Source organism: Cupressus sempervirens, chromosome 10 (assembly GCF_028749045.1).
Source record: "Cupressus sempervirens isolate cs-2001-9-10 chromosome 10, ASM2874904v1, whole genome shotgun sequence".
NCBI lineage: Eukaryota > Viridiplantae > Streptophyta > Pinopsida > Cupressales > Cupressaceae > Cupressus > Cupressus sempervirens.
Window position 1 is genome coordinate 428,575,049 of NC_143127.1, and position 14,389 is coordinate 428,589,437.

General features: G+C 31.9%; 1 long non-coding RNA gene across 1 annotated transcript; it reads left to right on the plus strand.

Moving 5' to 3' along the window:
* Positions 1-1,807: 1,807 nt before the first annotated feature.
* Positions 1,808-10,143, plus strand: LOC149534546 (uncharacterized). Its single transcript, XR_016357951.1, has 2 exons — positions 1,808-1,932; positions 9,887-10,143. It is a non-coding gene; the product is annotated as an uncharacterized LOC149534546 (long non-coding RNA).
* Positions 10,144-14,389: the final 4,246 nt, after the last annotated feature.

Here is a 14,389-nt window from a genome sequence, read left to right on the forward strand (position 1 = left end):
TATGAAAAATAATGAAGTTAAACTAGTGGCCATTTTGAATTAGGATTTTGGTTTAATGGATGAAGTACATACCTGGGGTAAGGACTTGCAAGCACTATAGTTGATCAACGGTCAAAGGTATCAGATGTTAATAGAGGTAATATTGTGGAAGAGTTAGATAAAATTGATCATTGAATACAGAAGATTACAAAAGGAAATAAAGTAATGGAAATGTTACACATGGATATTCATAAGCTCAAGGATCAAACACAAGAGAAAATTTTGGAGGCTGAGAAACATTATAGTGATGCATGCTTAGATATTTTTTAGGATGATTCAAGGGAAAAATTGCTAACTATAGAAGTAGTTGTTGAACAATTTCAGAATTTTTTTGAAGAAGCTTCTAATGATGATGATATTAGACAACCATTCAAGATTGAGGAAGCATTACTAGATCTGGATGTGAAACTCAGAGATTTTGTAGAGAAATGCATTGAGGTGGGCAACTATAGGTAGAAAGTGAAGGGAAAATATGAAGTCTTAGATTTTTCAGATGTAGCTCAAGTCACCGAGATTATTAAGAAATTCAATATCCAATACCTAGACATAGCTTTTGTATGAAAGGGAACAAAAACCCAGAAGCTAGAATTTCATCTTTGACACTTGGGTGAAAATTTAGTGTGCCAGGTGTGCAAGTGCACTGCTTCTGAGGTGCACTTTTTCAAAGGTGTGCCATAATTTTTTGAAGAATTTAGAGGTGCTATGATAGTTAACTTCTAGTTCTAAATTTAGAGCTTTCTATGCATCGAAAACACATTTTGATGAATGTTTAACTCCTACAGACACATAGTAAAGATGAAGCTTCTATTTTTGGCACTTACAGACACTCCTACTTCATCTAAAATCTTTCTTCTTCTTATTTTCTCATGCTTCCTTTGTTTTAAGACATGTAAAGACTTATGCATCCATTTAATGATATAAATAGGGATGGAGTCCTACTAAGCACCAGTTAGAGAGTTAGTTTGTACATAATTAGATTTGTTTTATTAGTTAGAAGCATATGTTTGCATAAAGATATCTTTCACTCTCAATGCAAATTGAGAAGAAGATTTCTTATAAATTCAAGAATGTAACATGTATTCTAGGTCATTATTTTGATGCAATAATATATGCTATTGCTGCTAATGGTTGGAGTGTAGTGATTCTTGCCTAAATGTGTTATATTTTATGAATGTATGTTCATGAAATGTAATTGAGCCAATAGTTTTATTGTGTTATTTTGATTGTGTGATCTTTTAATTTTGGTGTTTACTATAGATCTATAAATTATGCTAACATACTTAGTTCGAGAAGAGATCATCTATATTGTTCTTGCATAGCTTTTTGCCTCACATGAGCGCACTTTCTGTGGCCTTGTAATTTGATGAAAAGAGAAACATCTTACGGTTACTGAATTCCCATTGACAATTGCATTGGTGGAGTTAAGAAAGTGCTGCTCCTATTTTCATTGGTTACCCACCAATCTTTTCAAAGGCTTAACTCACAAATGCGTTGTTTCTGTGGCTTATGTCCATTAGGATTTTACTTTTCATGTTATTTTCTTAAATTTCTTGTTACCCTATCTTTGTTATTTTCTTGATTAACCCCTTGGTTAAATTAGAAATTCATATAGTTGCATTGTTAGATTACATTCATTAAAAAATAGAAAATAGAAAAATATATTTCTTTTGTGTTGTTATTTTGAGATAGCAAGCAGATTCAAAATCTTATCCAAATTGTTTAAGAACTAGCAAAGGCCTTCTCATGAACACTCACATTTATCTTCTACTGAGCAGATTCTAGCAGGTCGCGAGATAGCTCAGAACCTTGGAGTTGATCCCAAATTAACTTTTCAAGAGAGGAGTTCAAAAGGATTCCAACTGTTAAGCATCGTGCAAAATGACAACTCAATAGGTGCTAGATTAAATTCAATGCCTTACATTTTTTTGCATAATATCATCAATAATTAATGTATTTCTTATTTGTAATTCTATACTAAAAAATTGATATAAAATTTCATTTACTACTATTTACATGACATGAGTGAATTTTCATATATCCACCAAAGCCAAGTTCACCAACCTTCTTTTTTCGAGTTTGTGACACCTTCGATGTGTCCTACAACCTATATATGTAAACTTTGAAATATTTTAGAAATATGTTATATTATATAAATCCACAATCACACTTCTAGAAATATGTTAGATTATATAACAAATGAATTTAAAAAGTTTGACATGTGGGAGGTAACATTCTGTCAAAGTGTGATGTGTGATGAGGCACAAAGGTGACCTTGCTTGTGCTACGCAACATATGAATGTTCGCAATCCAATTGAAAATATTGACTACCAATGAAGACATTAATACGTGACTCTAACCATTGTTTACACAAAGATTGTGATCATAGAGTTAGGAGGCTTTTGTTTCAATGATATAAGATAAAGTTGCGGTGTAAATGTTTTTTGACAAAATTTGAAAGAGATTACACCATTTTATTAAGAACAATCACTAGAGAGGGAGTATAGATAATGATTTGTGCCATTAAATCATCTTCCTACTGAACTGCTCATGTAAAAACAAGAGATAATGCAATAGAGTAATAAGTTATATGAAGTTATATCAACTATAAAAAACTAGTTATTTATGGATTTATTCTACTTTTTTCTATGTACTTTTTGCAAGGAATTTAAAATTTTCTTGATTAGAGATGAGGCATGGTCTATTGAATTTACACAAGGCTGAATAGTCTTGGTTTGAAATTTGAAGCCCAAGACAACCTCCAACAACCCATTTGCATTTTACAAATCCAAGTAGGTGTGGTGGGGGATGTGAGAAAAGGTATAGATAAAATCTAGAGCTGATGAGAAGCACTGCTCTTCGCATAAATTAAATACATAGATTGAGGAGTTTTGAATGTTGCTTGCAAAAGAAAGTTTACCTTGTGTTGATAAAAGGGAATCCATAGTGGGACATTTGGAGTTTCCATTTTTTGAGTTTTCCAATTGTGATGCATGTGTGGTGAGTTAGTGTAAACTTTGATGTGTATGGATTAGAGAGACTTTTTTAGCTAATTCTTGAACATTGATGAAGGAAAGTCTAAGCTTTTCCTGAAACAAATATGTTAATGGCTTCCATCACTTCACATTGTGATGTGCTGAAAGTATGTTGAAAAGAGAGATAAGACATGATAATGCAATACCTTCAAAATGATTTGTAGTTGTGGTAGAAAATGCATCACACTGGAGTTTTCTCTGACCTTTCCCCATTGTATTTTCATATGTTCATCATGTCACTTATTTTAGGACAATGCACTAACCTTATAAATAACATGTAATGGCAAAAGGCCTCATTGCTTACTGCTGGACAGTAAATACTATGCAAATTTAGAATGAAGAATACATTGATTGTATGATTCTCTTTGTATGGGGATTAGGGAAGGTGTTAACTTTTTCTTGGTTGTCTTGATTTTTATCTTATGGGTTTAAATCATAACCATCACTCCTTTTGAAGAGTTGACCACAGATCAACATATTAACTATTGTTGCAAGAAAAAATAATGAATCAACATTATTGAGAAAAAATGTGACTAAAATTTATGAGACACACACTTATTTTTGTCAAGTGGTGGGTTGATTCCTTTATCCCTTAGTCTCTTCTCTTTTGAATCTTCAATGATTTCATTCCATTCTAGTTATGGCACCATATGACTATTGGACCAACCGCTAATGTTTCCCATCAGGATTTGTGACATGGCTTAATCACCTCTTGTGTTCTGTAAGTCTAGTGGTTGTATCAAGCATTAATAGGTCAATCTTTTGGTGCAACAATAACTCTAGCTTGTAACTAGTGGTATCAGAGCTTGGTCACAAGTTCGAATCTCCTTGGGTAACGCTAAGGGGGGGATTGTTGGACTAACTGCCAACATTCCCCATTGGGATTCATGACATGGCTTAACTATCTCATATGTTCTATAAGTCTAGTGGTTGTATCAGACATTAAGAGGTTGATCTTTTGGTGCAATGGCAACTCTAGCTTGTAACAAGGATGCTCATACTTTGGGTTGAGCTTTAGAGCTCTTATGTACCGGTCTCTCATAGTCTTTAGATGTTTGCAAGCTTTTTTTAGAAGTTGGGCTTTATTCAAAATTTTGACCAAAGAACTTCTCCATAGTTTTTATGAGATGATCTTTTAATTTAGGGGCATGTTTAGTCCAACTTTTAACAAATAACAAAATTGTTAGATAAAAAAATGTGTTCAAGGATGAATGGAAAAATGTAGCAACCAATTATATCAAGCTATGTACCTTTTACGTAATGTGGGCCTAAATATCTTTAATGTTAAATCATAAAAAATTTCATAAAAAAGATCATTTCCTACGAAATATCATTAGTCAAAAATGAGTTATGAATAAGTAAACTACAATTATACGCTAAATAATTACAATTTTAAAATACCTAGAAGCTTAGGCAATTTTAAGGGAATCATATCTTTCTCGGCCATCAAAAATGATGCCTCCAATGATCCAATACAAGTAACACAGGTTGCTCTAGGAAAGGTTGGTAAATTATCAGTAGTACTTGTATCAGGTGTACCTTTCACATAACAAATTTAATCAATGTCAAGATATAATCAAATGAACAAGAAAGTGCCAATATTAGCATATTTAACACATAAAAAAATGTAGCAAAACAAGGATTTACCATCTCTAGTTGTAGTAGGTGTGGATGTTTCCATGCTCCTTGTTGTCGATATTGCAATCGGTAATCTCAGAGTGCTAGCCGACCTCGTAGAAGTAAGCATATCGAAATCAGCAGCACTTGCAAAATAATCATATAAAAAATTAACAATAGATAATAAATAACAATGGAATTTCTATCGAGAGAAACTGTCCACCCATGAGTCATTCCAAATAAATATTATCAAGTTGAGGGTAAGCATTATACCACTATAAGTGGAACCAATCCTATAGCGTGCAATATATCAAGAGCAATGGATCATCATATCATAGTAAGAAATATTTGAAAGATAATTGCATATTCTTAAGGATCAAAATTAGACACAATGATAGCATCATTAGTTGCACAATTCAAATTAAAGATCATCCTTACATAATTGTTACTAGTCACATAAAAAACAATAGAGATAATCTTAATATTGTTGTATTGGACTAAGTGCATATATATTGACCAAAATCATCTTACATATACCTAGTTGTTGTATTAGAGATAGCAGTGGCATTGTTCTCATATATAATATCAATTGTATGCATAAGAACAATCATTTAAAAATGGTATTGTAGACTATTTTTCTTACATCAATCATTATCAGTTCTAAGTGTTATTTGAGACTTTAAGGAAAGAAGTTTCTTACAATTGAGTTTTGTACATTATTTATACATATTTCCAAAATTTTAATAAAAGGAGACATTACGTCAAGGGTATTATCAATGAGGAGCAACATAGATATTAGAGCCATATATAGAGAGTTTCAAAGGCATATTTTATGACAATGTCAATAGAATCATATGAGAGGCAATGATAAAATTTTTTAGACCAACTATTATTTACAACATAGATATCAAAATCATATCATCACAAGCTCATGGACATGGAATTGATCAAGTGGATATACATTTAATACTATATTAGATGATTGAGAATTGAAATCACACACCTACAGGACGTACATTGGTACCCTCGTTAGGTGGAAGAACTTGATGTGGTCTAAAAAAGTCCTATAACAAAACATACATATTGTGGTTCATGGTCCGTAAATTAGTATAAAACATAAAGCTTTATTGAACTATTGTCCTAGAAAAAGACTCATTGTTACTTACTTCTAGACAACATGCTCTATGATACAATTCAATTTTTGTGGCCTCTTTTTCTTTTGTTGGATGTGGATCCATGAAAAGTCCAAGAATTTGTAGATTGACATTCTTTAAGGTCTTTTTATATAGGATAGTAGGGTCACTACTATATTCGATATCATCATCGTATAATACAATGGCTTCCATATCAATAAGTAATTTCTCTTGTGCAATGTTCCTTTATCTTTCCCTTTGAATCAAATTGTGACAAAAAATATCAATAAAACAATCAAAACAAGTCCAAAACCTTCATGAAAGTAACATAATAATCTAATATTTTGTAAAATTAAAATTGCATTAATTATTATATAGAATGTTTACCTATACTAGATAAGGGGTGGGAGCAACACCCTTGCCTCCATCATCTGATGGCTCAACCATGTTGCCCTGTGATAAACAATATATATAAAAACATCACCATAATCAAAGGAATAGTCCACTTAGCAAAAAAAAAATATTATTAAAATGGTATATTATATATTAGAGTTATAATTGGAAGTAATTAGTTTAAATTTTACCTATATCGTACTTACAAGTCTCATGATAGTAATTTCTTTGTATCTATGCGATTCAAATTGTAATCTATTAGCAACTCTTCCCCTAAACTTATTGATGTCATCGCACATATAAAAACATAATTTCCCTCATGCACCTTGGAAATGCAATTGGGTCACTTATTAGTTGACCTAGGATGCGTACTATTTATAAAACTTGCAATGTTCCTTGTTGCTTTTGGCCTTCCATTAATGTATACATCAAGTTTTTTACTTTGATCATTTTGTTTCCATTATAGATAATTTGCTGACTGTGCATAGCTATGCATACTTTTTTTTATTAAACTATCTGTGTCCAATTTTTGCAATTTCAAAAGAGTCCTACATACTTCATCAATTCAAAAACCTTGTTATAATTTTCATTTATGCCATCCATGGAAAATAGCCCCAAACTATGTAATGATGATGGAGCTATGTGATATATCCTCTCGTTAACACAAAAATTAGTGTTAATTAGAGGTAATTCATTGGGTACCCATTCTTTCTCAAGATGTGTGTACATCAACAAAACCTTCATGTCACTCTTTGTCTCATCATCATAATAAAATGACCCCCTTTGAGCAAGGAAAAATTGTATGCATTTATTGAATTTTCTTCTAATCGTTTTCCCTCGAGTTTGTCTCTCTTTCATAGACCTACTACATGTCTCAGTGTCCTCTTCTATTCTCACATTTCCCTCACATGAGGAAGAAAAATCTGAGAAATACCTATTTGGTGGTACCTAGAGCCCATCAAATGAGAGATATATTTGAAGAAACAAAATATCAAGATATAAAATGAGGCTAATATTGATAAATTTTTCCTAAAGTTAATGCCAAAGGTAAAGAGAAAGAAAGCATGTAATAAACTTATACCTCCTGATCCATGTCACTTTGTACAATTCTCATTAAAGGGGTTAGTTTCTTGCATGTGTAAATCATTTGTCTTAAGATAGTTACAAATTACGTGATACTTATACTACAAATTATGCATATAACATAACATGAACAATATGCATACATCATGAAAAACATAACATTGTATATTTTTCAATTGGTTACCTCTACAAAAAACGTATTATAAGTAATTAGCACCTAATACATTTCCATTGATCATGTCATTGATCATCTTCTTCATCCATCTCATCATCATAAACATCATCATTATTGCCATCATCATCCAAATCGACATAATGACCATCATCAACACCATGATTGTCACTATTACCATCGTCATTATCATCTTTGCCACCACCACCACCACCACCACCATCACCATCATCATAAACATCTTCACCATCATTATCATCATTGTCTCCTTCTTCATCTTCACCATCATCAAGATCTTCATCTCCTCCTTCATTTTCGCCATCATCACCATCATCTCTTCCATCTTCTTCTTCAATCACATTATACTTTACCACTCTTTCTCATGGATCATGTCTAACGACAAATGAGCAACCCAGTTTACGCGGAACACCAAAGTAAAAAAATTGCTCATATTGGCTTGGAAGAACATAGTGCTCATTTCCAAATAGCTCAAATGACCTTGTATTAATCATTGTAAATCCATTATCATGTTCAATAACAGTTCTATTATAATCATTTTGATTTAGTCATGGCTTATACCATTTGATACCAAATAGAACTTGTTTGAAGGAATTAAAGTTGCACTCAATTATATCATCCAAAATGGAAAAGTGTATGTTTTCAAATTGTTGAGGATGCTTTTCATTTCTAGATGAAATATTGATAACCTCGAACATTGCAATTATCCTAGAATCACAAGTTCTCTTAGTCTCATCCACCTTTTTTATGCAAAATTTATTGCCATTGTAGTACATTTCTCTATGGTACTTGACCTGTTATTTTTCAAACATGTCAAAATTATGCATCTATCCTTGAGTTGATATTAATCAAATGGGTCATGATAGATTAACTTATATGTACCTTTCCACCTCTTAAACCATTTGCTAGATCAATTACCACTGGTGTAACATTAGGATCTCCATTTCGATGAGGTTGTTTAACTAATGAAGAAACACCTTCCAATGTTAATGAATGACCATTTTGTTAAGATCATTCAATCCATAGCATCATCTAATCAAGATTGTTTGTAAGATACAAATGAAGTGCATCATACTCACGAGCAACTATATAAAATAAATAGACCAGTTAGAAATTACTTATATTGATGATGGATAAGAATTAATCAACTACAATAACATCTTATAATTACCTCTCACTTTCCTCAATCTACCTTTCCCCATAAAGTACTCCCCTTTGAATATGTTAATGGAGTTGGGATCCCAAATGCAATCTACATGGATCGTTGATTCAAACTTGGGAAGATATTCACTAATGTAAACCATGGTTTGGTAGACTATATATCCCTCAACCATGGAACCTTTAGGATGTTCTCTCTATCAAACCAAGCCTTTCAAAAAATTTAAGTGCCTCTCAACCATCTACATTTACTTAATCAGTATAGGTCCACACAATTCAATCTCCTCAACTAGATGTATGAGGTAGTGTTCTTGTGCATTGAAAAAAGTTGAAGGTAGACACTTTTGCATCTTGCAAAAAAGTTGAAGAATTTTTCTCTTCCATTGTTTTATGTCTTTTTTTATCAATTTTTTTATATGAAAATCACCTAGAAGATATTCATCATGCAAAAATATATTAATGAGACTAATAACACTTGTATACAACAAATCTAACATATAACACTTCTAACCTTATATATTTCCCAAGATCATATATAATGTGTTTGACACTCATGTTGTCAAAGTTGTGTCGGAGAGATAGAGGTAGAACATACTACAGTGATAATAAAATGATCTTTTCAATATATTATAAAATAAAACAATCAAATATAAATGATGTTTTACAAATTTATTGCAAATAGAGAAGAATACAACTTACCTTGATGAATGGTGTAGGAGCACATTAAATACAAGAACATGAGAAAGTTAAGATTCATTATTTGTGATATTAAATACATTTGAGTCATTTAAATTGTATTTGGGTCAAGTTGTAAAGGCTATGAAACCATTTTTGTCAAAAATGTAAAAGTTGCGTTAAAAGTTGTAAAATGCAACATTGAGAAAGTTGCTAATAATAGAAAAATGATGTAAAAAGGTATATGGTTGGTCTTGGGGGTATTTAGGAAGGTTTATAACTATCAAATGGATATAAAAACCATTTTATGGTCGAACCAAATAAATTTGGAGAAGAGGAAGTACTTTGATGCATTTTTGGTGCATTTTATTGTTGTGGTTTTGATTGGTTTTTTTAGTTTTAGAGTAATTTCCAAGCCTTGTATGGCCATGTACAACCTGAAAACCATGTAATATAGTAATGGATATATAGTATGATGAATCCTTCTTCTCATTCTTTTGGTTTGGTTCAATTTTATGAAGAAATGAATAAGTTATGGGTATTTTGGTGAAAGTGGATGTTTGCAGATTTGAGATTCGCTGAATATAGTCATGTTGCAGCATGTGGTGCAGACATATTTTGGAGACTCGAGATCTCTAATGATATTAATTGGAAAGATATGTGAACTAAATTTCATTTACAACTAGTTTGAATCATTTTCATTTAGATTTGGGAAAGTTATGAAAATTTAAGTGAAAAGTGATTTTTAAATGCCTTCAATGGTGTTGTAGAAAAAGATTTGATATTATACAATGATTTATGAATGAGAAAAGAAAATAACTTATATATTTGGAAACTAGACTTAGAAATGGATACTGAAGAATTGGTTTGGCATTATTTAAATTTATTTTGTAAAATTTATTTGATTCCCTAGGAAGGGTTAATGGTTTGGCTCCTGATTTATGACAGAAAATATGGGTCTTGGTTCAGAGTACATAATTTATAATATGCTTATTGGATTGGTCTTAGATTTGGATATGTTTTAGAATTACTAATTTGGAACAATTATTCCAAAAGATTTTTCAAGAAGATATTTAGAACTGAAGTTATGAACAATGCAATCAGACATAGCAATTTGATTGTGTGAGTGCAGATGTTGTCTTTATTGGTGTATAATGTCAGGGTTCTTTGTTGTAATCTTTGAGATGTTGTTGGTTCCTTGAGGGTGTACCAGACTATTGTGAATCTCTTGAGTTGAAGTAAGATTTCTTGAAGATAAATACAGAGGGCTTTGCATCAGATTGATATCAGAGCTTGAAGATCTTGAGTGTGTGGGTAGAGCGCCGAGGGAGGCAATCCACACCAGGACCTTGAAGAATTGGTATTTGTTTTGTTGATGGATTTTGGTTGTAGGTGCTTATCCATCTTGCTGCATATGAAGGTTGGGATGTATGGGTAGACGCGACAAGGTCTATCATAACCATTATCCAATGGAGATAAAGCTGGGTAGAAGGTGCATGGCACAAAGAAGGTGAGGCATCTTCCAAGATCTACTATTGGGTAAGATGAATGGTCAAGGGCCAAGGATTGGTCTAGTTGATTTCCAAGAGACTAGCGAGAAAGGGAAAGAGGAGGATTCCTAGGTGAGACATAGGGGAGAGTTTGAAGCAGCAATGGTAAAGATGGATTTCTTATTGATAAGGCACCGTGGAGTTGTAGCCATTGATGCTCCACTGATAGGAGTATTTTAAAATGTGATTTTGAGGACAGTCTTGTGTCCTTGAAGGGTAAGTTCATGAGAGAAATAGGCATGAAGAGGCAAAGGAAAATGAAGGTAAAGATGAGGATTTTGATCTAATATTTTTTCTTGCAGGTTATTGATTCCATGTTTCCAAGAGACTTGGAAACTTTTCAAGTTTAGGAGTATGGTACAGGAGCACATTAAATACAAGAACATGAGAAAGTTAAGATTCATTATTTGTGATATTAAATACATTTGAGTCATTTATATTGTATTTGGGTCAAGTTGTAAAGGCTATGAAGCCATTTTTGTCAAAAATGTAAAAGTTGCATAAAAAGTTGTAAAATGCAACATTGAGAAAATTGCTAATAATAGAAAAATGATGTAAAAAGGTATATGGTTGGTCTTGGGGGTAGTTAGGAAGGTTTATAACTGTAAAATGGATATAAAAACTATTTTATGGTCGAACCAAATAAATTTGGAGAAGAGAAAATACTTTGATACATTTTTGGTGCATTTTATTGTTGTGGTTTTGATTAGTTTTTTTAGTTTTAGAGTAGTTTTCAGGCCTTGTACGGCCATGTACAGCCTAGAAACCATGTAATATAGTAATGGATATATATTATGATGAATCCTTCTTCTCATGCTTTTGGTTTGGTTCAAGTTTACGAAGAAATGAATAAGTTATGGGTATTTTGGTGAAAGTGGATGTTTGCAGATTTGAGATTCGCTGAATATATTCATGTTGCAGCATGCGGTGCAGACATATTTTGGAGACTCGGGATCTCTAATTATATTCATTAGAAATATATGTGAACTAACTTTCATTTCCAACTAGTTTGAATCATTTTCATTTAGATTTGGGAAAGTTATGAAGATTTGAGTGAAAACTAGTTTTTAAATGCCTTCAATGGTGTTGCAGAAAAAGATTTGATATTATACAATGATTTATGAATGAGAAAAGAAAATAAATTATATATTTGAAAACTAGAATTAGAAATGGATACTTTAGAATTGGTTTGGTATTATTTAAATTTATTTTGAGAAAGTTATTTGGTTCCCTAGGAAGGGTTAATGGTTTGGCTCCTGATTTATGATAGAAAATATGGGTCTTGGTTCAGAGTACATAATTTATAATCTGCTTATTGGATTGGTCTCAGATTTTGATATGTTTTATAATTACTAATTTGGAACAATTCGTCCAAAGGGTTTTTCAAGAAGATATTTAGAACTGAAGTTATGAACAATGCAATCAGACATAACAATTTGATTGTGTGAGTGAAGATGTTGTCTTTATTGGTGTATAATGTCAAGGTTCTTTGTTGTAATCTTTGAGATGTTGTTGGTTCCTTGAGGGTGTACCAGCCTATTGTGAATCTCTTGAGTTGAACTAATATTCCTTGAAGATAAATACAGAGGGCTCTGCATCAATGAAGGTATGTCAATCATGCATTTTCAACCTTGGCCCAAAATCACCTTTCTTTGATTATATGAGACTTCTTATGTTTGTAGAAAATCCTGTGGAAAATTTTAGTTTTTTTAATTGGTTCATAAATGGCATTAGTTTGTTTTTGTATTAATAACCAAGGAATGATGCTCATATTAATCCAATTTCCATCTCTATTTCATTCAACGAAAAACTTCAATGCATGATTGAATTCATCAATGTCATTGAAAATTTTGACCAATTTTTCTTTTTCATGTCTTCCATCCAATATTTTTCATAGTTTCTCTATTACATTCTTTCCAATATACATAACATCAAAAAAATACATGATTAGAGGGTTCTCATAATACAAAAAAACTACTAAATTGTCTAGGATAGCTTTTAAGTCCTTTTGGAAGTTTCTCATTGATGCCTTGACAACCTTCACAAACATCAATTATATCATTAGTAAAAAAAGGCAGTATCCAAATTTAAATTTCATACAAAAAAGCTACATCAGATGGAATGGCATTACCTCGACGATTCATTCTATTCTATTCCAATTTCCACATCTGAGGTCTCATTCTTCATGGCTTTGATGTTGTCTCTTCTTTCCCATTGAAAAGATGTTTGTTAGAAATTTGATACTTATGATTTTTGTGGAGAAAGTGTCTATGCTCATTGAACACTTACTTTCCTAAACTTTTTGAATGATGAGATTTCATCTTTGAACCACAAATTGGACATGAAAATTTTCCCTTTGTCTAAAGACCTAAAATATCATGTATAATTGGATGAAATATGTACTATAAGATTCATGTTAAAAATTATCACATGCAACTTAAACATACAATGAAAATTATGCGTTAACATTTTTACATATCAAAAAAATGTGTTAGTCTAGGGGCATCATGTATAGTCTATACAAGCATTGCATAGAATTAAAATTTCATGGTACACTAACATAGAAGATAACAAAAATGACACTATACCTTAGCATACATGAGATTTCTACATTAGATATACCATTCATAACCTTGAAGTTTACCAACAATAATACAACAAAGAGGTGTGTTTTTTGGGAGCCATGGTACAAGGGCTTGTATACCTTTTCAATTATAGGTATATAAAGGTTCTCTTCATCATCATTATCATTAGATGCACAACTATCATCATCTTCATCATCTTCATCAGTTGCACCAGTAACATTTTCTTCAATCTTATTCTCTAGCACATTGTCAGCTGCACCAATACCAACATCTTCAATTGTATTCTTTGCCTCATGATCATCTTCTTCCATGGGAGCATTACCTTTTTCTTTGGTATTCACACCTCCATGTTCCACTATTTCGAAATTCAAATCCACCAAAAGACAATAAGCCTTTCCCCCTTCAATGTGATCGTGTTGCCTACAATGTCTCTCAACTATTGTGATTAGAATTTTTTGATTCTTTAAGCCCTTGCATTTTTTACAAGGACAATAACATTTTTCATCACCATTTCTTTTGAGCTAAGAGAAAAATCTAGCAATTGTCACCTTATTTTGTTTTGAGTCTATATTGTTAGGCATGGACTTTCTTCATAAGCAAATATTTAGGCTATACAATTATAACAAATATACGCATACAAGCATTAGTAGTATGTTGTGTATAATAGATAATAATTAAATAGTTAAATATTTCTATCTCTTTAGTATAGATGTCATCTAAACAAATCAAATGAATTATACAATATAAATGTTGGCATTGATTTTGAACAATATAGCATTAGCATTGATTCTAGACTTCATTCAACTTGGTAGAAAGATTTTGAACTATTACATGCATGAGGTAAGGCCAGAGAAAGTGCATACCACATGTGGTGATCCATGCTACCTAATTATGTCCAAGGTGTCTACACACTAGAGGCACACTCTACCTACCA